The sequence below is a fragment of the Dendropsophus ebraccatus genome, unplaced genomic scaffold, assembly GCF_027789765.1.
Source record: "Dendropsophus ebraccatus isolate aDenEbr1 unplaced genomic scaffold, aDenEbr1.pat pat_scaffold_1435_ctg1, whole genome shotgun sequence".
Lineage (NCBI taxonomy): Eukaryota > Metazoa > Chordata > Amphibia > Anura > Hylidae > Dendropsophus > Dendropsophus ebraccatus.
In genome coordinates this window covers 14,525-37,258 of record NW_027208856.1, presented here as the reverse complement: position 1 = coordinate 37,258, position 22,734 = coordinate 14,525, and the positions used below count along the sequence as shown (strand labels likewise).

General features: G+C 46.0%; 4 non-coding genes and 5 pseudogenes across 4 annotated transcripts; all 9 read left to right on the top strand.

The window, feature by feature from the left end:
• Positions 1-5,855: 5,855 nt before the first annotated feature.
• LOC138775250 (U2 spliceosomal RNA) lies at positions 5,856-6,026 on the top strand (annotated as a pseudogene).
• A 949-nt stretch (positions 6,027-6,975) lies between these two features.
• Positions 6,976-7,166, top strand: LOC138775260 (U2 spliceosomal RNA). The gene has a single exon (XR_011360527.1). It is a non-coding gene; the product is annotated as a U2 spliceosomal RNA (small nuclear RNA).
• Positions 7,167-8,118: 952 nt separating this feature from the next.
• LOC138775261 (U2 spliceosomal RNA) lies at positions 8,119-8,206 on the top strand (annotated as a pseudogene).
• A 4,938-nt stretch (positions 8,207-13,144) lies between these two features.
• On the top strand, positions 13,145-13,356 carry LOC138775254 (U2 spliceosomal RNA; annotated as a pseudogene).
• Positions 13,357-14,293: 937 nt separating this feature from the next.
• LOC138775264 (U2 spliceosomal RNA) lies at positions 14,294-14,484 on the top strand. Its single transcript, XR_011360530.1, has one exon. It is a non-coding gene; the product is annotated as a U2 spliceosomal RNA (small nuclear RNA).
• Positions 14,485-15,430: 946 nt separating this feature from the next.
• LOC138775263 (U2 spliceosomal RNA) lies at positions 15,431-15,623 on the top strand. Its single transcript, XR_011360529.1, has one exon. It is a non-coding gene; the product is annotated as a U2 spliceosomal RNA (small nuclear RNA).
• Positions 15,624-16,563: 940 nt separating this feature from the next.
• On the top strand, positions 16,564-16,678 carry LOC138775258 (U2 spliceosomal RNA; annotated as a pseudogene).
• A 4,714-nt stretch (positions 16,679-21,392) lies between these two features.
• On the top strand, positions 21,393-21,596 carry LOC138775252 (U2 spliceosomal RNA; annotated as a pseudogene).
• A 937-nt stretch (positions 21,597-22,533) lies between these two features.
• Positions 22,534-22,725, top strand: LOC138775262 (U2 spliceosomal RNA). The gene has a single exon (XR_011360528.1). It is a non-coding gene; the product is annotated as a U2 spliceosomal RNA (small nuclear RNA).
• The last annotated feature ends 9 nt before the right edge of the window (positions 22,726-22,734 follow it).

Genomic DNA, 22,734 nt, shown 5'->3' with positions numbered 1-22,734 from the left:
TATTTTGTTACATTTATTATCCTTTTTTGCTTTCAAGGGAGGCATGAGACTTTGAGGCGTTTGAAGTAAGTTAGGGTTTCTTTTACTTATTATAGATATGGGTAAGTTTTATTTAATATTGTCAAATAGCTTTATATGTTGGTTGATTTTTTGAGTGAAATGACCATGATGATGAGATGGTTGGAGTATTAAAAGGGATGTGAGCAGGTTTTCCTGTTTATATCGATTTTAAACCATTCTGAATGGTAAAAAAAAAAAAAAAAAAAAAAATCTTGTCTTACTGAACTGCCTTGACTTGACGGCTCAGGTCCTGGGGTACCCCCTGCACTCGGCCTTTGGGCATCGGCGATTTAATTCGTCTTAAGCTCACTGCAGCTATTGGGTGTAGGGCTATTCCCCAGGAACGAGAGTGAACCTTCCTCTCGGCCTGCTGCTCGATTGTCCTGTGCCCGACGGTTTGACCGGAGAACCACTTCGATCCCGCCTGCCGACGAACGATCGACGAAGACGCCCCGGAACCCCGAGAAGGACGACGCTGAACCCCGAAGAAGCCGGCGACGAGGATTTGCATCTCTCCGCCCCCTTCGACGAGGATCTGCATAGCTCCGCCCACCAGGAAAGAGCTCGACCAGGAGAAGCGATGGCCTCTTCAGCAGCGGAGATGAAGAAGACCCAGCAGAAGGAAGCGAGGAAGAGCCAGGAGGCCCGGGTCGTGGATGCCTCTTCCTCTGCCGCCCCAGCTCAGCCGACGACCAGCAAGGCTGCGGATCCAGGCGTCCCTACACTGCGGCCCTGGATGCGCACTACGGTGGCCATGCGACTGAAGAAGGTGGATGGTAGAGAGCCGGACATGTCTGAGGACGTGTTCGCTAAGAAGATGGTCCTGGACCAGGGTTTCTCCAAGGCTGAAACCCTCAGCATTTTCTTCTTCACGGGGATCTTCTATGTGACATTTGCCTCCTTCAACACCTGCAGGAGGTACTGGGAGGCGGTAAAGGCAGCGAGGCCCGAATCCCCTTTCTCTCGCTTTGTAAGCAACTGCTTAATCCAAAGGGAGGAGAGGCGGGTGACGGTTTCAATCCCTTAACCCGTACATCCCAGGCAAGGACATCGCCACATTCCTTGCAAGGTACTGCACAGTGGTCAAGGAACCCTCCAAGATCCTGAGCAGCCTTGGATTCTGGACTGGCAAGTGGTCGGTGGTCGTGAAGGCTCAACAGGGATGAGTCATCGGACGACGGTTTCCAGCACCTGCCTCAGGCTTTCTCTTTGGGTGACGCTCCAGGCTTCATCTATTACCCGGATATGCCGCAGATCTGCAGGAGATGCAGCAAGAAGGGTCATCAGGCGAAGGACTGCAGCGAAGATTCCTGTAGAGTCTGCCGAGTGCCGGGGCACGGGACCAAGGACTGTCCGAAGGCAAAAAACTGCAACCTCTGCGGCCATGCGGACCACAGCTACAGGGCCTGCCCCAGAGGGAAAAGAGAACGTGGGCATCCGTGGTTGCCAAAGCTCCGACCAGCCAGCAAGCCGGCCGTAGCCCAAGCAGCGCAGAAGCCCAAGGAGAAGGAGAAGAAGAAGAAGGAGGGTAAGAGGACGACGGCCCCTAATCCTCCCCCTACCCCCGCCCCTCCCTACCCCTTCCCCCTCCCCTCCTTCCCCCCCCTCCCCCCTCTCCCTCCCCGCCCACCCCCACTGAGGAATCCCTCCCCTATCCCATTGCCTCAGTGGGTCCCCTGTCCCCCGCCCCTACCCCCACCCTCCCACCCCACTCCCCCAACCCAGCAGCACTAACCCTTTCCTCCCGCTGCTGTGGTTCTCTCCTTGGAGGATTTTCCCCCTCTTGTCCCCACAGTGGTTCCCGACAGGAAGAGGAAAGTGAGGGACAGCCCGTCGGCTGAGACCTCCAAGAAAAAGATCATCGAGGTCTGCGAAGATGACCTCCCGGAGGAAAGCGACATGGATCAGGTGGTGGAGAATCTGGTCGACGAACCGGAGGCTTTCGACTTCGAGGACGTCCCAGAGAATGCACACCTGAAAGAGGCGCTGGAGGAGTGCATACGGGAATGGGTCGGGCCGGCGGGCCCCGAAGAAGAGGATCCGCCCGACCGGAGTGGTATCGTATGAGTCTGTGACTAACCCTTTTCTTTTCTCCCCATGGCTAATCTTTCCATCTTTAGCTTAAATGTGCGGAGTATGAGAGATAGGTCTAGATTCCAGACAGTTCTTTCGTTTTTTAAATGCTCAGTTGTGCGATGTGTATATGTTGCAGGAATGTGCTCTGTCCTCTTCTAGGTCCTACAACCATCTGGCCAGGCAGTGGTCCCACGGTCCCTCCTACTGGTCCGGCGGGGGCGACTGTAAGTCCGCAGGGGTCGCCATCCTGATCAGGGGAGGCAACTTTACACTTGATTCTGTTCAGGAGCTTGTCTGTGGCAGATTGCTAATTGCAGACGGCTCTTGGGCGGGGGAGCCCGTAAGGCTCATCAATGTGTATGCCTCTCCTGAGAAGGGTGCGCGTCTGGAACTATTCCAGGCCCTGCGGGCCCAGCTCGCAACCTCCAGGGCTGTAGTGTTGGGTGGGGACTTCAACTGCCCCATTGAAGCGGACGGACGCAGTTCTGGGACATCTGTCAAGTTGGATGTCACATCCAAACTGCTCATCGAGATGGTGACTGAAGCATCCTTGCAGGACGTTGTTGGGTCCATCGGGAACGGCTCTGTTAATTATACATGGAGCCGCCCCGATGGCTCGCTCCGTTCTCGGATTGACTTTGTGTTTGCCTCTCGAGCAGTCAGGCAGACTAGGCACTCTATGGTTCCCTGCTTCTTCTCTGACCACAGGGCCATTCGGTTTCAAGGGGTTCTGGGCCATGGTTTCCCATCTGGCCCAGGCTCTTGGAAGCTGAATTGTGCTCTGCTGGCTCAGGAGGAGGTTCTGGAGGAGCTTAGAGAGGCCTACATCGTATGGCGCAACGATAAATGTATGTTTGAGCGTGTTAGTGATTGGTGGGAATTTGTTAAGGTTCAATTTCGCAGTTTCTTTCAGGCCAAGAGTCGTCAACAGGCGTGCGGAAGAAAGAGGGACTTCAGGAGGCTGCAGCGCGAGCTGCGGTCACTGCAAGACCTTCTCCGGTGCGGCTGGGACGTGAAGGAGGAGCTGGAGGAGACCAAAAAGAGCTTGCAAAGGCACTTTGAGGAGGAATCCAAGCGAATCGTCTTCCGTTCCAAGGTGGAGAACCTGGAGAAGGGTGAGAAATGTAACTCGTTCTTTTTCAGGAAACTCCACGCCGGCCACACGCCCCTGACTGAGCTGCGGGATGAGGACCGGAAGTTTGCGGAAGGGCAAAGAGGACGTGATGGGGGTTGTCACTAGCTTCTACCGCATGCCTCTACGCCCCGAAGACCACCGACTCCGAAGTGGCCGACGAGTTCCTGTCAGGTATCACTAACGTTGTTGATCCCGCAGGTGCGTCGGCCATGGACGCCCCCTTGACGGTGGGGGAGCTGCTCTCTGCCGCTAAATCCTTTAGGCCTGGCAGGACCCCGGGCAGTGATGGTCTCCCAGCGGAGCTCTATGTAGCGCTGGGGGATCTCAGTTTGCCCGGACCTGTTGGAGCTGTACGAGGAGATGGTGGTGGAGGGTAGAATGCCTCCGTCGTTGAGGGAGGGTACGATCACGATCCTGTATAAGCGGAAGGGGGAGAGATGTGACTTGAAAAATTGGCGTCCCATCTCTCTCTTGAACGTGGACTACAAGATCCTCGCCAAGGTGCTGGCCAACCGGCTGAAGAAGGTCATCGGTCAGGTCGTCCATCTGGACCAGACCTGTGGCATTCCCGGCCGCAGGATCGCAGACAGCCTCGCCCTAGTGAGGGACACGGTCCATTACATCCAAAGCCGCCGTGCACACGCGGCCCTGGTCAGCCTTGATCAGGAGAAGGCTTTCGACCGGGTCTCTCACGAGTTCATGGGCAGGGCACTGCGTAGGTTAGGACTTGGTGATATGTTTTGTCGTTTTGTTAACGTGATGTATTTTGATATTTTCAGCAGGGTACTGGTGAACGGCTGGAAGACTGACCCCTTTCCGGTTCTTTCTGGGGTCAGACAAGGCTGCCCTCTCTCACCTCTCCTTTTTGTTTGTGTTATAGAATCCTTCGCGGAGGCTATACGGCAGAACGGAGAGATCAGAGGGATCACCGTACCCGGACCCGATCGACACGAGGTCAAGTGCTCGCTGTACATGGACGACGTGACCGTCTTCTGCGCTGACCAGCGTTCGGTGACCGCACTCGTCCAGACCTGCGAGAAGTTCGGAAAGGCTTCAGGGGCAAAGGTCAACTGCGGGAAGTCGGAGGCTATGCTCTTCGGGGAGTGGCACCTGGCTTCCTCCGCCCCCTTCCCGTTTACCATCAAACCGGACTTCATCAAGATCCTTGGAGTCTGGTTCGGAAAGGAAGGCGCGGCCCTCAAGTCCTGGGAAGAGCGATTGGCTAAGGTCAATACGAAGATCGGGCTGTGGAGCCTCAGACACCTCACCATTGAGGGCAAAGCATTGGTCCTGAGGAACGAAGTTCTGCCTGTGCTCCAGTACACCGCACAGGCCTGGCCCCCCCATGTCACCGTCTGCAGGGCCATCACCAGGACCGTGTTTTGTTTTCATCTGGGGCTCCAAAATGGACAGAGTGAAGCGCTCCGTGATGTACAAGGAACCCCGCAAGGGCGGAAAAGGTGTTCCGGATATCCCTACCTTGCTGCGGGCAGCCTTTGTATGTGACTGTGTGCGGAGGACTCTGCAACAGAAAAATGGCTCTGCGGGCAGGTCCATGTCTCGCCTGTTCCTCCTCCCCCTCTGGAGGGGTCTGAGCTGGGACAAGTGGGACAGCTCCATCCCTTACAACTGGCACACTCCCTGGTTCTACGGGGGCGTCGTCAAGTTTGTGAGGGAACACCAACTGGAGGGACTCAAGCCCGACTTGTGGAAGCCAAAAACTGTCCACAAGCTCATCAGAGCACAGGACTCTATGGAGCTCGTTCCAGGGCTCACTGCGGCCACCGCAGAGACTATATGGACAAATGTGGCTTCGGCGAAGCTGACCAACGGGCACAAGGACTTGTCTTGGATGGCCATTCAGGGGGGACTGCCTTTGAGGTCATTCATGCATGCCCGCAACCTGTGCAAAACGCGGTACTGCCCCCGGTGCCCCTTCGTGGAGGAAACATCTTTGCACCTCTTTTGGCAGTGTCCGTTTGCTCAGGGCCTGTTGGACGCCCTGGAACTTGAACTCAGTGACTGTGTGCCCAGGAACAGGCTAACGCACTGCGCGGTGCTGTACGGCCTGTTCCCTGGGAATTTCGGCGATGAGGCAACCCGGGAGGCCTGGCGCCTTATGAACTGTTTTAAGGACGCTATATGGCTTGCCAGGAACCGCCTCATTCTGAAGAAGGAGAGGATGTCCTTTCTGGACTGCCGCAGGCTGGTCCACAGCCTGCTCAGAGACTATTCCATCATGGACAGATCGGACCAGGAAGAAGAGGATTGATACCCCTCTCCTTCCCCCTCTCCCCTTGTGTTGTGTCGTCTTTCAATAAAGCTTCGGGCCTGTGATTTCCCCTCCCTACCCCCCTCTTTCCCACCCCCCCCTTACCCCATCACTTGTCTGTATTGCTTTATTGTTTGTTGTTTTAGGATTGTTAAGGTATGCGGGAATGCTAGTGTAGCGGGTGGTATGATGTATAGCGTAGGGAGCCTGTGCTGTATGTTGTACCATGGTGCTGAGTATGTAGTGTCTTATTTATTGAACTGTGCTGCGTCACAGTTTATGTATGCCTGACGACGACTGATTGTAATAAAGATATTTTCAATCAAAAAATCTGTTCTTATCAGTTTAATATCTGATACGTCCCCTATCTGGGGACCATATATTAAATGGATTTTTAGAACAGGGAGATGGAAAAAGAGCTTGCTCTGTCCTCTCCAGGCATTGACCTGGTATTGCAGTGCCTCCAGGTTCAGTGCACCCCCTAATGAGTTTGCAAAAAACAGAGCAAAAGAATGAAGAAGGAAACAAGCCGGCTGCACCTGAAACTACTGTGTTGCAAGAAACATCCCTCGAGTGTGTTGTGCGCAGGTGGACCGACCCCGAAAAATTAGCCCGAGTGTGGCTACGAAAAGTTTGTTTGTCCAAGACTTGCTGGCCTCTGTTGCCATGGCAACCAACTGGCAGAGTTGTTTACAACTTGGCTGCCGGGCCAGTGCTGGTGATGTCATCGCGGGACGTGATGTCATCAAGGCTTTGCTGCTATACACAGCTGCCAGCACAACAAGCAGCTCAGTTGCAGCCGGTCAAGCGACCGAGCAGGTAGGTGGAAAGGTAGGTGCAGTTTATTAAACCGTTTCCTTTGGATTTGATTTCCTGGTGGCCGATGTATCCTGCTGATGCTGCCTGCCTACGGCTCCAGCTGGGAGAATTCACCCTCCATGTTCTTTGATAGATAGATTAGATACATTAGATAGAATAGATAGGATAGATTAGATAGATAGATAGATAGATAGATAGATAGATAGATAGATAGATAGGTAGGTAGGTAGGTAGGTAGGTAGGTACTAATAATAAGCTAGCCAGCTAGGCAGCCAGCCACAGAGACAGCCAGCCAGCTACAGAGACAGCCAGCCAAAGAGCTAGCTGCATGTCATGTATGCCAGACAGAGACGGAGACAGAGACAGAGACGTGTATGTCTGCCATCCATCAGGTGGAAGCAGACGCAGTGTGATTGGGGGGTGGAGCTATTCAGATTTGAGAGCAGAAAGGAAGACAGAGGCAGTGCTAGGCAATAGGAGATGCAGTGTGAAAGCACGTCCGGTCCGCCATCTGAGAGGGTGGAGCGCATAATAGGGTATGTATGTCTGGCTTCGCCTTAACAAGAAGGACGTGGTGTCCGAGAAGGGGAGTTTTCGGGAAACCGTTGTGGCCATCGCTTCTCGGCCTTTTGGCTAAGATCAAGTGTAGTATCTGTTCTTATCAGTTTAATATCTGATACGTCCCCTATCTGGGGACCATATATTAAATGGATTTTTAGAACAGGGAGATGGAAAAAGAGCTTGCTCTGTCCTCTCCAGGCATTGACCTGGTATTGCAGTGCCTCCAGGTTCAGTGCACCCCCTAATGAGTTTGCAAAAAACAGAGCAAAAGAATGAAGAAGGAAACAAGCCGGCTGCACCTGAAACTACTGTGTTGCAAGAAACATCCCTCGAGTGTGTTGTGCGCAGGTGGACCGACCCCGAAAAATTAGCCCGAGTGTGGCTACGAAAAGTTTGTTTGTCCAAGACTTGCTGGCCTCTGTTGCCATGGCAACCAACTGGCAGAGTTGTTTACAACTTGGCTGCCGGGCCAGTGCTGGTGATGTCATCGCGGGACGTGATGTCATCAAGGCTTTGCTGCTATACACAGCTGCCAGCACAACAAGCAGCTCAGTTGCAGCCGGTCAAGCGACCGAGCAGGTAGGTGGAAAGGTAGGTGCAGTTTATTAAACCGTTTCCTTTGGATTTGATTTCCTGGTGGCCGATGTATCCTGCTGATGCTGCCTGCCTACGGCTCCAGCTGGGAGAATTCACCCTCCATGTTCTTGATAGATAGATTAGATACATTAGATAGAATAGATAGGATAGATTAGATAGATAGATAGATAGATAGATAGATAGATAGATAGATAGATAGATAGGTAGGTAGGTAGGTAGGTAGGTAGGTACTAATAATAAGCTAGCCAGCTAGGCAGCCAGCCACAGAGACAGCCAGCCAGCTACAGAGACAGCCAGCCAAAGAGCTAGCTGCATGTCATGTATGCCAGACAGAGACGGAGACAGAGACAGAGACGTGTATGTCTGCCATCCATCAGGTGGAAGCAGACGCAGTGTGATTGGGGGGTGGAGCTATTCAGATTTGAGAGCAGAAAGGAAGACAGAGGCAGTGCTAGGCAATAGGAGATGCAGTGTGAAAGCACGTCCGGTCCGCCATCTGAGAGGGTGGAGCGCATAATAGGGTATGTATGTCTGGCTTCGCCTTAACAAGAAGGACGTGGTGTCCGAGAAGGGGAGTTTTCGGGAAACCGTTGTGGCCATCGCTTCTCGGCCTTTTGGCTAAGATCAAGTGTAGTATCTTTGCTGCGTTTGGTCTGGTCAGAGGGGGTGGTGATCGGGGTCCTCCTTGTGGGGGCCCTGGATTATTACGGGGTTGCGATCGTAGGTATTTAAGCCTGCAAAAATGGATGGAGAACGGTCTCGAGGAGTCGAGGACACAGTGAGGATTTTTGTCCCCATACAATATCGGGAGAAAATTGGATTGGACCAAGTGGTGCTGGAGATCATCCGGAAGCTTCAGTACCTACAGGTAACGGATGTGTTGGGATTACAAGACTTTGCAAGACAAGGTATTTACGATATCACTTTCTTTAATTCCGAGTTGTGCCAGCGTGTCTATAAGGATTTGGAAGAGATGAAGAGGAAAGAGGAGCCAGAAGTAATGAAAATGGTGAAAATTGTGCCTTTGTTTATGCGAATGTCCAAAATGGTGGTAATCCATATGTATAACCCTAAGGTAACCGATGAAATGGTGTCTGGTTTTTTGCTTCGCTACTGTGAGGAAGTAAAGTTTTTGGGAAGACTGAGAAATAAGTACGGTTACCTAAATGGAAAAAGGAAGTTTTTGGTAAAGTTTAAACAAGATGAAAATGTGATAAGTGGATTTAAAAGTATACCGCAAGTTTTTTCTATTGGAGGAGAAAGAGGATTTTGTTTCTATGACGGGCAGTTGGAATATTGTAGACGGTGTCATGCATATGGTCATGTCCAGGACAGGTGTCCAGAAAGAGGAGAATGTTGCAGAAATTGCGGGAAAACTGGGCATAATGCTGGGTCATGCACAGAGAGGAAAACTTGTGATATATGCGGTAGTGATGAGCATTTGGCTAAAAATTGTAATTTATGGTATAAAAAGAGGAGTTATGCTGAGGCGGCTGGAGGGAAGAAGGAGCATATGAGCAAAAATACAGGAGGTGAGAAAGAGATGGATATGCCTAAAGAAAGAGAGTCTGGTGTGTCTGGAAAAAATGTGAGAGGTGCTGGTACTGGTGTGATTGTGGAAAATGTACAACAGAGTGCTACAACCAGTACAGAGAGAAAAGGTGGGAAAGGGAGGAAAAGTGAACTGAAAAATGACTCACAAAGTGGCTCTGAGGAAGTAAGGAGTGGTGAGTCACTGGTGAATGAGGGGTTAAGTGTGGATATGGAAGTGAAGTGCACTGACCCTGTGGTGGAGGAGGGAGAGCAAATGGAAGAAGGTGGAGAGGAATCTGATGCATCATTAACACCTGGTCAACGTGCTAACGAGGGGAGTGGTGAGTCACACCCTGGTGGTGAGGAGGAGGAGGTGGATGAATTGCAAAGTGAGAGGAGGAAATCCAAAAAAGGAAGATGGTCTGGTGAACAGGAGGATCCTGTTCAGGAGTGGAATGAAGAGATGGACAGGGACTCTGATCCAGGGTCGCCTGATTGTAATGTGAGTGTTATGAGGAGAGTGGAAAGTCAGAGTTTTAAAAAGTAGCTGCCATGGCTGTGAACATGTTTTTTCTCATTATTTTTTTAATGAGTTTATGTGTGGCTACAATTAATGTGCGAAGTATTGGGTCTGCAAGTAGGAGAGCAGCAATATTAGAGCGCCTGGAGAATGTTAATGCGGATATCCTCTGTTTACAAGAATGTGCAATAAAATCTGCCCCACATGGAGATGAGTGGAGGAAGGGGCAGTCTTTTTGGTCTCCATGCACAGACAATAAAATGAAGGCATTGGTATTTTATTGAAAAATGATGGTATTAAGTTTTTAGATTGCCAGATTTTAATCCCAGGACGTTGTATGGTTTTAAATCTGGATTTTATGGGACAGAGAATAAGAATTTTAAATGTTTATGCACCTGCTGAAAAACAAGCACGGATTTTATTTTTAGAGTCTCTTAAATATTTTATGCCTGGGCGTGATTTTACAGTAGTCGCTGGAGATTTTAATTGTATTCGATCTGCCAATGATCGTGAGAGCTCTGCTGAAGTAAGAACTGATGTTACTTCCAATGCTTTAAATCAGATTATACAAGACTTACGTTACATTGATACTGGGCTGATGATTAGCACTGATGACAGATTTACATATATATCGGATAGTGGCCGCTGTAGATCCCGGTTGGATTACATTTTTGTGTCTGAAGAGGTCAAGGTGGTCCGGTGCGATCACATGATGCTTTCTTTCTCAGACCATAAGATGGTGGTGGCTGAGATTAGTATTAATGAATCCACTAGCTTTGGGAGAGGGCTGTGGAAGCTGAATGTAAGTCTGTTACAGGAAGAGGAAGTAATAGAAGATTTTAAGAAGGAGTTTTTATTTTGTGTGTCAAAGAAACGGAATTTTAAAGATATTTTAGCTTGGTGGGACTGGTCCAAAGTCAGATTCGCACAATTTTTTAAGAACACTTGCATAGAAAAAGCCAAAAAGAAGAGAAAGAAAGAAGCAGACCTAATATCCCAACTAGAGGCGCTATATAAATTTAAAAGTGTTGGGATTGATGTGGAGGTGGAGGTAAAGAAGATAAAAGAAGAGATGAGGAAAGCATTGGTGGAAAGGGGGAAGAATATTGTGTATGCGGCCAAGGTACAGAAGATGGAGGAGGATGAGCAGTGTTCCCGTTTCTTTTTTAAAAAGTGTTTTAAGGCCAAAGGATATTTTAAATCCGTTTTAACTTCCACAGGAGAAGTGACTGGTGATGAAGTGGTGGAAGAGGTCGGTAATTTTTACAAAACACTTTTTAGTAACCAAAGCAGAGCTAGTGAGGCAGAGATGAACGACTATTGTAAGGTTTTAGATAATTGTATTCCTGATAACATGCAAGAATTTTTAAATGGTGACGTTGGTGAAGGGGAGATCAAACAAGCAATAGACAAGATGGCGAAAGGGAAGACGCCAGGAGGAGACGGTCTCCCTGTAGAATTTTATATTGCCTTTTGGGATATTTTAAAAGAAGATTTTACCTATGTCATCCAGCATGTTTTTAATTCAGGACTTTTATCAGAATCGATGAAGAAGGGTATGATTACTCTTATTTTTAAAAAAGGAGACGAAAGGGACATTAAGAATTGGAGACCAATTACGCTTTTAAACGTGGATTATAAAATTATTGCAAAAATAGTGGCATTAAGAATGAGTGAGGTGGTGGGCCGCATGGTGGGGGAGTACCAGGTGTGTGCCGTACCAGGGAGGAGAATTACTGATAATTTATTGATTTTAAGAGATATTGTTTACAGTGCTGGTTTTAATAATTCTCCTCTGTTTATTGAGTCTGTAGATTTTGAAAAAGCGTATGACAAGGTGCCACACAATTTTATGTTTTTAGCGTTAAAACGTCTTGGTGTCCCTGAGTTTTTATTGAGAGTAATCAGAGGTTTTTATCAGGATGTGAGTGCTCAGGTTTTAGTTAATGGCCATTTTAGTCCTGCTTTTAATATTTTATCTGGGGTCCGCCAGGGATGTCCTCTGTCCCCAATTCTTTTTATTTGTGTTATAGAGGCTCTTTTAAAATCCGTGCAAAAAGATAAATGTGTTGATGGTGTTTTTATCCCAGGTAGTGCAGGTATGACAGTGAAATCATTAAGTTATATGGATGATGTGGTTTTTACATGTACATCCCTGGCGGACTTACGTAGAGTCAATTTACATGTTAAATTATTTTGTTGTGTGAGTGGAATGAGTGTAAATTGGAATAAATGTCAGTTATGTAATTTTGGTAAGCAGGAAAAAGTAGTAGTGGATGGGGTGGTGGAAAAAGACAATATTGATGTCCTGGGCATGACCTATGAGAAAGATCTAAAAGCAAGGAAGAGCTATGTGGAGTTGGAGCAGAAGATTGAAAAGAAGCTAAATTTTTGGAAATTACGGAACTTATCTTTTAAAGGAAAAATTTTAATTATCAAGACTGTGATTTTACCGATGCTTTTATACATTGCAATGATTTTCCACCCAAACCATTGTGGGTTAGAAGAACGACGAGGAAACTTTTTATCTTTTTTTGGGGTTCTAAGATGGAGAAAATGAGAAGAGAAAAGGTTTTAAGTAGTGAGAAATATGGTGGTTTTAATTTTCCGAATGTTGATTTGTTTTTAAAAATGCATTATTTTTTATTGATTTTTAAGACTAGCCAGAACAATAGTAGGACCGCTGACATGTGCAGGTATTTAGCAGGATGGTTGTTTACTAAATGGGGCTGGTGTGAGAAGGATCTGAGTAGACCCATGTCATTTGTTATTCCTACCTTTTATGTGGTCCTTAGGTCCTTCAATGATCAGTATAACCTGAGCTCTTTAGGTAAGCCTGAAAAAGAGAAAATACAGCGAGCCTTGAGAAAAGACGAGAGGTTATATGAAGTACCATTCTGCAATCCTGTACAGTCAGCAAAGGTCTGGAACCTTTTTAATGTTTTGGTCTCTCTAATAGACAGAGGGATGTGGCGTGGCTGTCCTTGCATGGATGTCTCCCAACACGGGCATTTTGAATGGACGAGGAATACGTGTGAACGATAAGTGCCCTAGAGAAGGTTGTGTTGGGAGGGAGGACATTTTTCATATTTTTTGGGACTGTTTTTATGCTAAAACGCTTTATCCCTTTTAGAGAGTTTTTTTAGTGCTGTTACTGGTCTTAGTCATTTTAATTTTCAAAGGATTTTAATTGGTCAAGATTTTAGCAAAGAGACAAGTGCCCGAGTGTGTTGGATTGTTTTTTCAATTTTTAAAGAAGTTTTATGGGATTGTCGTAATTTGCTGGTTTTTAAACATGTTTTTATTTCTCCTATTGAATGCAAAAAACTGTTTTTAGCGAGAGTCTTTGTCGTCTATCTGGTGGAAAAGAAAAGGAATGGAGAAGACAAAGCAGAGGACATTTGGAATTTTCGCGATGGGGTAACATGTGAGTAATCTTGACCAATTTTGTTTTTTGTGTTTTTGTTTTTTTTTGAATGTTTTTTAGTTTTTTTTTTTTTTTTTGTGTTTAGTATTCCTATGATGTTTTTTATGGACTTGGTTGCTGTGATGAGTCATGGTAGGTGACCTGATGGCCGTTTGACTGTAGTCCAGAAACTGAGGAAGAAAAAAAAAAAAAAAAAAAAAAAATCTGTTCTTATCAGTTTAATATCTGATACGTCCCCTATCTGGGGACCATATATTAAATGGATTTTTAGAACAGGGAGATGGAAAAAGAGCTTGCTCTGTCCTCTCCAGGCATTGACCTGGTATTGCAGTGCCTCCAGGTTCAGTGCACCCCCTAATGAGTTTGCAAAAAACAGAGCAAAAGAATGAAGAAGGAAACAAGCCGGCTGCACCTGAAACTACTGTGTTGCAAGAAACATCCCTCGAGTGTGTTGTGCGCAGGTGGACCGACCCCGAAAAATTAGCCCGAGTGTGGCTACGAAAAGTTTGTTTGTCCAAGACTTGCTGGCCTCTGTTGCCATGGCAACCAACTGGCAGAGTTGTTTACAACTTGGCTGCCGGGCCAGTGCTGGTGATGTCATCGCGGGACGTGATGTCATCAAGGCTTTGCTGCTATACACAGCTGCCAGCACAACAAGCAGCTCAGTTGCAGCCGGTCAAGCGACCGAGCAGGTAGGTGGAAAGGTAGGTGCAGTTTATTAAACCGTTTCCTTTGGATTTGATTTCCTGGTGGCCGATGTATCCTGCTGATGCTGCCTGCCTACGGCTCCAGCTGGGAGAATTCACCCTCCATGTTCTTTGATAGATAGATTAGATACATTAGATAGAATAGATAGGATAGATTAGATAGATAGATAGATAGATAGATAGATAGATAGATAGGTAGGTAGGTAGGTAGGTAGGTACTAATAATAAGCTAGCCAGCTAGGCAGCCAGCCACAGAGACAGCCAGCCAGCTACAGAGACAGCCAGCCAAAGAGCTAGCTGCATGTCATGTATGCCAGACAGAGACGGAGACAGAGACAGAGACGTGTATGTCTGCCATCCATCAGGTGGAAGCAGACGCAGTGTGATTGGGGGGTGGAGCTATTCAGATTTGAGAGCAGAAAGGAAGACAGAGGCAGTGCTAGGCAATAGGAGATGCAGTGTGAAAGCACGTCCGGTCCGCCATCTGAGAGGGTGGAGCGCATAATAGGGTATGTATGTCTGGCTTCGCCTTAACAAGAAGGACGTGGTGTCCGAGAAGGGGAGTTTTCGGGAAACCGTTGTGGCCATCGCTTCTCGGCCTTTTGGCTAAGATCAAGTGTAGTATCTGTTCTTATCAGTTTAATATCTGATACGTCCCCCTATCTGGGGACCATATATTAAATGGATTTTAGAACAGGGAGATGGAAAAAGAGCTTGCTCTGTCCTCTCCAGGCATTGACCTGGTATTGCAGTGCCTCCAGGTTCAGTGCACCCCCTAATGAGTTTGCAAAAAACAGAGCAAAAGAATGAAGAAGGAAACAAGCCGGCTGCACCTGAAACTACTGTGTTGCAAGAAACATCCCTCGAGTGTGTTGTGCGCAGGTGGACCGACCCCGAAAAATTAGCCCGAGTGTGGCTACGAAAAGTTTGTTTGTCCAAGACTTGCTGGCCTCTGTTGCCATGGCAACCAACTGGCAGAGTTGTTTACAACTTGGCTGCCGGGCCAGTGCTGGTGATGTCATCGCGGGACGTGATGTCATCAAGGCTTTGCTGCTATACACAGCTGCCAGCACAACAAGCAGCTCAGTTGCAGCCGGTCAAGCGACCGAAGCAGGTAGGTGGAAAGGTAGGTGCAGTTTATTAAACCGTTTCCTTTGGATTTGATTTCCTGGTGGCCGATGTATCCTGCTGATGCTGCCTGCCTACGGCTCCAGCTGGGAGAATTCACCCTCCATGTTCTTTGATAGATAGATTAGATACATTAGATAGAATAGATAGGATAGATTAGATAGATAGATAGATAGATAGATAGATAGATAGATAGATAGATAGATAGGTAGGTAGGTAGGTAGGTACTAATAATAAGCTAGCCAGCTAGGCAGCCAGCCACAGAGACAGCCAGCCAGCTACAGAGACAGCCAGCCAAAGAGCTAGCTGCATGTCATGTATGCCAGACAGAGACGGAGACAGAGACAGAGACGTGTATGTCTGCCATCCATCAGGTGGAAGCAGACGCAGTGTGATTGGGGGGTGGAGCTATTCAGATTTGAGAGCAGAAAGGAAGACAGAGGCAGTGCTAGGCAATAGGAGATGCAGTGTGAAAGCACGTCCGGTCCGCCATCTGAGAGGGTGGAGCGCATAATAGGGTATGTATGTCTGGCTTCGCCTTAACAAGAAGGACGTGGTGTCCGAGAAGGGGAGTTTTCGGGAAACCGTTGTGGCCATCGCTTCTCGGCCTTTTGGCTAAGATCAAGTGTAGTATCTGTTCTTATCAGTTTAATATCTGATACGTCCCCCTATCTGGGGACCATATATTAAATGGATTTTTTAGAACAGGGAGATGGAAAAAGAGCTTGCTCTGTCCTCTCCAGGCATTGACCTGGTATTGCAGTGCCTCCAGGTTCAGTGCACCCCCTAATGAGTTTGCAAAAAACAGAGCAAAAGAATGAAGAAGGAAACAAGCCGGCTGCACCTGAAACTACTGTGTTGCAAGAAACATCCCTCCAGTGTGTTGTGCGCAGGTGGACCGACCCCGAAAAATTAGCCCGAGTGTGGCTACGAAAAGTTTGTTTGTCCAAGACTTGCTGGCCTCTGTTGCCATGGCAACCAACTGGCAGAGTTGTTTACAACTTGGCTGCCGGGCCAGTGCTGGTGATGTCATCGCGGGACGTGATGTCATCAAGGCTTTGCTGCTATACACAGCTGCCAGCACAACAAGCAGCTCAGTTGCAGCCGGTCAAGCGACCGAGCAGGTAGGTGGAAAGGTAGGTGCAGTTTATTAAACCGTTTCCTTTGGATTTGATTCCTGGTGGCCGATGTATCCTGCTGATGCTGCCTGCCTACGGCTCCAGCTGGGAGAATTCACCCTCCATGTTCTTTGATAGATAGATTAGATACATTAGATAGAATAGATAGGATAGATTAGATAGATAGATAGATAGATAGATAGATAGATAGATAGGTAGGTAGGTAGGTAGGTAGGTAGGTACTAATAATAAGCTAGCCAGCTAGGCAGCCAGCCACAGAGACAGCCAGCCAGCTACAGAGACAGCCAGCCAAAGAGCTAGCTGCATGTCATGTATGCCAGACAGAGACGGAGACAGAGACAGAGACGTGTATGTCTGCCATCCATCAGGTGGAAGCAGACGCAGTGTGATTGGGGGGTGGAGCTATTCAGATTTGAGAGCAGAAAGGAAGACAGAGGCAGTGCTAGGCAATAGGAGATGCAGTGTGAAAGCACGTCCGGTCCGCCATCTGAGAGGGTGGAGCGCATAATAGGGTATGTATGTCTGGCTTCGCCTTAACAAGAAGGACGTGGTGTCCGAGAAGGGGAGTTTTCGGGAAACCGTTGTGGCCATCGCTTCTCGGCCTTTTGGCTAAGATCAAGTGTAGTATCTGTGGGTCTGGAGACCTGGGAAGGCGATCAGAGATGGAGAGAAGGATCAAATACATTCTGCCTGGGGAAACCCGTGTCAGGAATGGAATTCGTATAGATGTACATGCTGACTATCTGGAGAAGTTTACGCTGGAGCATTTTGTGAAGAACATACTGTTTGACCTGCTAAAAGTGGACAAAGAGGACATTCTCTGTTTGCAGGAGCCTGGAAAAGGACGCTTTACACTTGTGCTATCATCTGCTGCAGCTTGCCAGAACTTCTATGAAACCCTGAAACAATGTTGGGAGTCCCCTGAGCTGGAAGGTTTGTGCTTCACCTTGCTATATACATCTGGGGAAGTACCGGTGGTTGTTTTTATGTATAATCCCTATGTTGACAAGAACGATATTGAACTGTTTCTGTGGAGATATTGTTCAGAGGTCAAATATGGAAACAAAATCCTGAACACTTTTGGCCTCTGGACAGGGAAACATAAGTTCTATGTCAAGTTCAAAACTGACCCAAATGGGATTGAGGGACAATACCACCCACCTTCAGCCTTCATGATTGGAAGGGACAGAGGTTGGCTGTTTTATAATGGGATGCCACTGTATTGCAGGAAATGCAGAACCTTTGGCCACACTCAAGATAGGTGTGCAAGTGATGCTGTGTTTTGCAGAAATTGTGGACAGTCTGGCCATAGCTCAATGGACTGTAATTCTGCAGTGGTGTGTAATCTGTGCACAAAAGAGGGTCATACATTTAGAGACTGTCCAGAAAGGAAAAAATCCTTTGCAGAGGTGGTGGCTGCAGCCAAAAAAGTGGTGACTGTGGCAGTTCCATCTGTGGCCTCTGCAGGGGTTTCAAAGCCTCAGGTGACTGTGACTAAAGCTGGCAATACAGCACTTCTGGTTGAGTCTGCAAAACCTGCTCTTAAAACACCCTCTGTTGCAGAGAAAAAAACTGGGAGAGGGAAGGAGGTTTCTCCCAGTAAGCCTGCAATTAAGACTGCTACCTCACCTGCGCTGGTGGAGCCCAGTCCTGAAGTCTCTGTAGTGGAGACTGGGGATTTAACTGGTTCAGGTCCAGCACAAATACTTGCTCCTATTGTCTGTGATAAGGGCTGGGAAGAGTCAATGGAGCTAGAGGAGCAGAGAAAAAGAAAAAAACCTGAGTTGGTTGTATCTCAGGAAGACTCTGAGTTTTGTGTTAAAAGGGCAATGAAAAGATCTAGTGCCTCTGAGAGTGACACACCAGGGGCATCTTGCTCACTCCATCCATCTGATCCCGCTAATATACAGGGGTTTACATCTGAGGATTCAGATGGCGTGATTCCACCGTTGTCGCCATCTTCAGAGGAAGGATAAAATAAAAATGTTATTATGAGCAACATCAGAGTAGCCTCCCTGAATGTAAGGGGGTTAAAGAGCCCGGCAAGAAGGGCTGCTTTATTTGATTTTTTGTCACAATTAAGTTTTGATATTTTTTTACTTCAGGAATGTGCAATACAACATGACTGGGAGTATCATGATTTAAAAGCAGACTGGGGATGTGGCCCATCCTTGTGGTCTGGGGACAATTATAATAAAAACTCTGGTGTTGGGATATTATTTAAAGGCCAAAATTGCAACATATTATCCTTCAGTGAAATTGAGCCTGGGAGGGCTCTGATGGCAAAGGTACAATATTGTGGAGTGGAATTAAGGATTTGTAACATCTATGCCTCCCCAATGAAGGAGGAGAGGTCAACTTTATTGGAAACAGTTCAGACCTACTTACCTGGTCCCTCACCTGTGATACTGGGAGGGGACTTTAATTGTGTGCTGCCAGAGGAAAAAAGAGTGTCTGGTTCTGTAAGGAAAGATAAAACTGAAATGCAGCTAAAAAACCTAATAACTGATAATAGACTGCAAGATACCTGGAAATATCATAATCCATCTGATCCAGGTTACACCTGGGAGAGTAATGTGTATAAATCCAGGATTGATTTTATTTTAGTGCCTGAACATGTAACAACCTGCAATACATCACTCACTGATAACATTTTCTCTGACCATAAGCTGCTTTCTGTTACAGTGTGTTTACCTGAGCTAATTAAAGGGAAAGGTGTTTGGAAATTAAACACACAGCTGCTGGAGGAGGAAAAAATAAAACAAGAGTTTATTTGCTGCTATAAAAACTTAAAAAACAAACAACAGCACTTTACTTCTATACTTGAGTGGTGGGAATATGCTAAAGGAAAAATAAAAGACTTCTTTATATCTGCAGGAATAAAAAAGCAAGGGAAAAACAAAAATGGTTTAAGACTCTGAATACCAAACTGCAAACCTGTTACTTGTTAAAAAATATTGGTGTGGATATGGACAATGCAATTGTAAAAGTGAAAGAGGAAATAAAAAAGGCAGTGGAACAAAAAGGTAAAGAAATTATTTATAATGCAAAAGTGGAGCATATGGAGAAAGATGAAAAATGTTCTCGGTTTTTTCTTAAAAAATTAATGGAGAAAAAAGAGTTAATTAAAGAATTCAATGGGGAAACAACACAACAAGGTCTTTTGAATAAAGCACACAATTTTTACCAAGAACTCTTTAGTGAAAAACAAATTGATTATGACTTTTTATCGGATGTTTTAGACTCTGTTCACACCAGTCTCAGTTTACATGATCAGAATTTCCTAACAAAAAATCTGCAGCTTGAGGAAATTTTATGTGCAATAAAAAGCTTTGCTAAAGGAAAAACACCTGGTTCTGATGGTTTACAAATAGAATTTTACATAACCTTTTGGGAGATTTTAAAAGAGGATTTATATGCTGTTTTTAAAGAAGCTTTTATGTGTGATTTATTGCCTGGGTCCTGGAGAAGTGGTGTGGTGTCCTTAATTTTTAAGAAAGGTGACAAAACAAAATTAGAAAATTGGAGACCAATCACACTGTTAAATGTGGACTACAAAATATTTGCAAAGATTTTAGTCAATCGTACCAAGCATGTGATTGAAAAGGTGATTCATCCAGATCAGGTATGTGCTGTGCCTGGCCGTGGGGTGTGGGAGCATCTCAATGTTATCAGAGATGCCATATGGTACCAACAGGACCGAAACCAAAAGCTTGCACTGTTATCACTTGATTTTCAAAAAGCATATGATAGAGTCTCTCATGAGTATTTGTGGACTGTTTTAAAAAAGATGGGTTTTCCTGAAATTTTTATCAAGCACATTGCACTTTTATACAAAGACTGTAATAGCAAAGTTTTAGTGAATGGTTTTTTATCTAAAAATGTACAGCTAAAGTGTGGTGTGAAACAAGGCTGTCCACTATCACCCCTACTATTTATATGTGCAATAGAGCCCCTACTGGCCATGCTGCGGAAAGATAAAGTGGTCAGAGGGGTGCCGCTGCCAGGAGGGAATGGACTACATGTTAAAGCCTTGGCCTACATGGATGATATTACTATACTATGTGACTCTGATATTACTCTTAAGAGGGCACTGAGAAATACAGAATTTTTTTGTTGTGCATCCGCCTTTACATTAAATCTGCAAAAATGTGAGTGTCTAAGATTTGGAGAATGGAGTAATGTTGATAATCCAAACATAACTATGAATGTGGACAAAATTAAAATACTTGGAGTCATTTTTTCACAGGAAAATAATGGAGAGGAGAGCTGGACTATTGTAAAGGAAAAAATCAAGAAAAAAATTGATTTTTGGAAGCTCAGAAAGTTGACCATAGAAGGTAAATTGGTGATTATAAGATCATTGCTTCTGCCCATAATGCTGTACTTGAATATGGTATTCCCACCATCTGATTTATCTGTAAAAAATCTGCAAAAACAAATTTTCCAATTTATCTGGAGTTCAAAAATGGAGAAATTAAAAAGAGAAACGATGTACAAACAGCACAAACATGGAGGTAAAAATATTCCAAATATTAAGCAGTTTTTATACTTGAAATTTTTCTGTCTGTGTTTTAAAATAATTTTTACTGGGAAACATTGGTCATTTTATTTAAGATATGCTGCGGGAGACATTTTTTAGGAAAAGAAAGTGGCTATCTTTGTCTCAAACATCTCCTGTTTTAATCACGCCTCCAAAACAATACGTAATTTAGAGAAGATCATCCGTTTATATAAATTACAGGACATGGACTCGGACATTTTTAAAAATCCAAAGAGGCTGGGTTTGGAATTAACAAGGTCTGAACAGACCTCAATGATCATGAACTTTGCAAAAAATAAATGTGACAGGATTTGGAGAATGGCCAATGCACCTTATTTACAAAACAGTTTTAAAGATCTGGCGTGGTCTGTGGCGCATGAGTGTGTACCTACCAGAGCTTTTCAGCACAGACGGGGATTGTGCAATACCTCCAGATGTCCAAGGGGGGGCTGTGGAGGGGAAGAGACTGTTTTACATGTATTTTGGAACTGTTTTTACGCTCAGACTGTTTGGAAAAATGTTGCTAGTCTTTTAATGTTTATTACAGGTCTTAAGGTTTTTAATCATGAAACTGTGTTGTATGGGAATTTTACAAGTCAAAACAGAGATACTGATAGAGTTATATGGACATTTGTGTGTGCAATAAAAGAAGCCTTGTGGAAATCAAGAAACATCTTACTCTTCAAAAGAGACTTTATATCCGAGAAAGACTGTTTTAAGCTTGCACTGAGTGATTTATTCACATATTATTTACTTGATAAAAAGAATCTGGGAATCAAGAGAGCAAAAGCACTGTGGAATTTTGAGTTGTGGAACTCGCTTGTGTAATATTGTATTTTGTTTGGTGATTGGTTTTTCTTGCTTGTATTGATTGTACTGTTTTTTGTTTGACATGATCATTTAATAAAAAAGTAAAAAAAAAAAAATCTGTTCTTATCAGTTTAATATCTGATACGTCCCCTATCTGGGGACCATATATTAAATGGATTTTTAGAACAGGGAGATGGAAAAAGAGCTTGCTCTGTCCTCTCCAGGCATTGACCTGGTATTGCAGTGCCTCCAGGTTCAGTGCACCCCCTAATGAGTTTGCAAAAAACAGAGCAAAAGAATGAAGAAGGAAACAAGCCGGCTGCACCTGAAACTACTGTGTTGCAAGAAACATCCCTCCAGTGTGTTGTGCGCAGGTGGACCGACCCCGAAAAATTAGCCCGAGTGTGGCTACGAAAAGTTTGTTTGTCCAGAGACTTGCTGGCCTCTGTTGCCATGGCAACCAACTGGCAGAGTTGTTTACAACTTGGCTGCCGGGCCAGTGCTGGTGATGTCATCGCGGGACGTGATGTCATCAAGGCTTTGCTGCTATACACAGCTGCCAGCACAACAAGCAGCTCAGTTGCAGCCGGTCAAGCGACCGAGCAGGTAGGTGGAAAGGTAGGTGCAGTTTATTAAACCGTTTCCTTTGGATTTGATTTCCTGGTGGCCGATGTATCCTGCTGATGCTGCCTGCCTACGGCTCCAGCTGGGAGAATTCACCCTCCATGTTCTTTGATAGATAGATTAGATACATTAGATAGAATAGATAGGATAGATTAGATAGATAGATAGATAGATAGATAGATAGATAGATAGGTAGTAGGTAGGTAGGTAGGTACTAATAATAAGCTAGCCAGCTAGGCAGCCAGCCACAGAGACAGCCAGCCAGCTACAGAGACAGCCAGCCAAAGAGCTAGCTGCATGTCATGTATGCCAGACAGAGACGGAGACAGAGACAGAGACGTGTATGTCTGCCATCCATCAGGTGGAAGCAGACGCAGTGTGATTGGGGGGTGGAGCTATTCAGATTTGAGAGCAGAAAGGAAGACAGAGGCAGTGCTAGGCAATAGGAGATGCAGTGTGAAAGCACGTCCGGTCCGCCATCTGAGAGGGTGGAGCGCATAATAGGGTATGTATGTCTGGCTTCGCCTTAACAAGAAGGACGTGGTGTCCGAGAAGGGGAGTTTTCGGGAAACCGTTGTGGCCATCGCTTCTCGGCCTTTTGGCTAAGATCAAGTGTAGTATCTGTTCTTATCAGTTTAATATCTGATACGTCCCCTATCTGGGGACCATATATTAAATGGATTTTTTAGAACAGGGAGATGGAAAAAGAGCTTGCTCTGTCCTCTCCAGGCATTGACCTGGTATTGCAGTGCCTCCAGGTTCAGTGCACCCCCTAATGAGTTT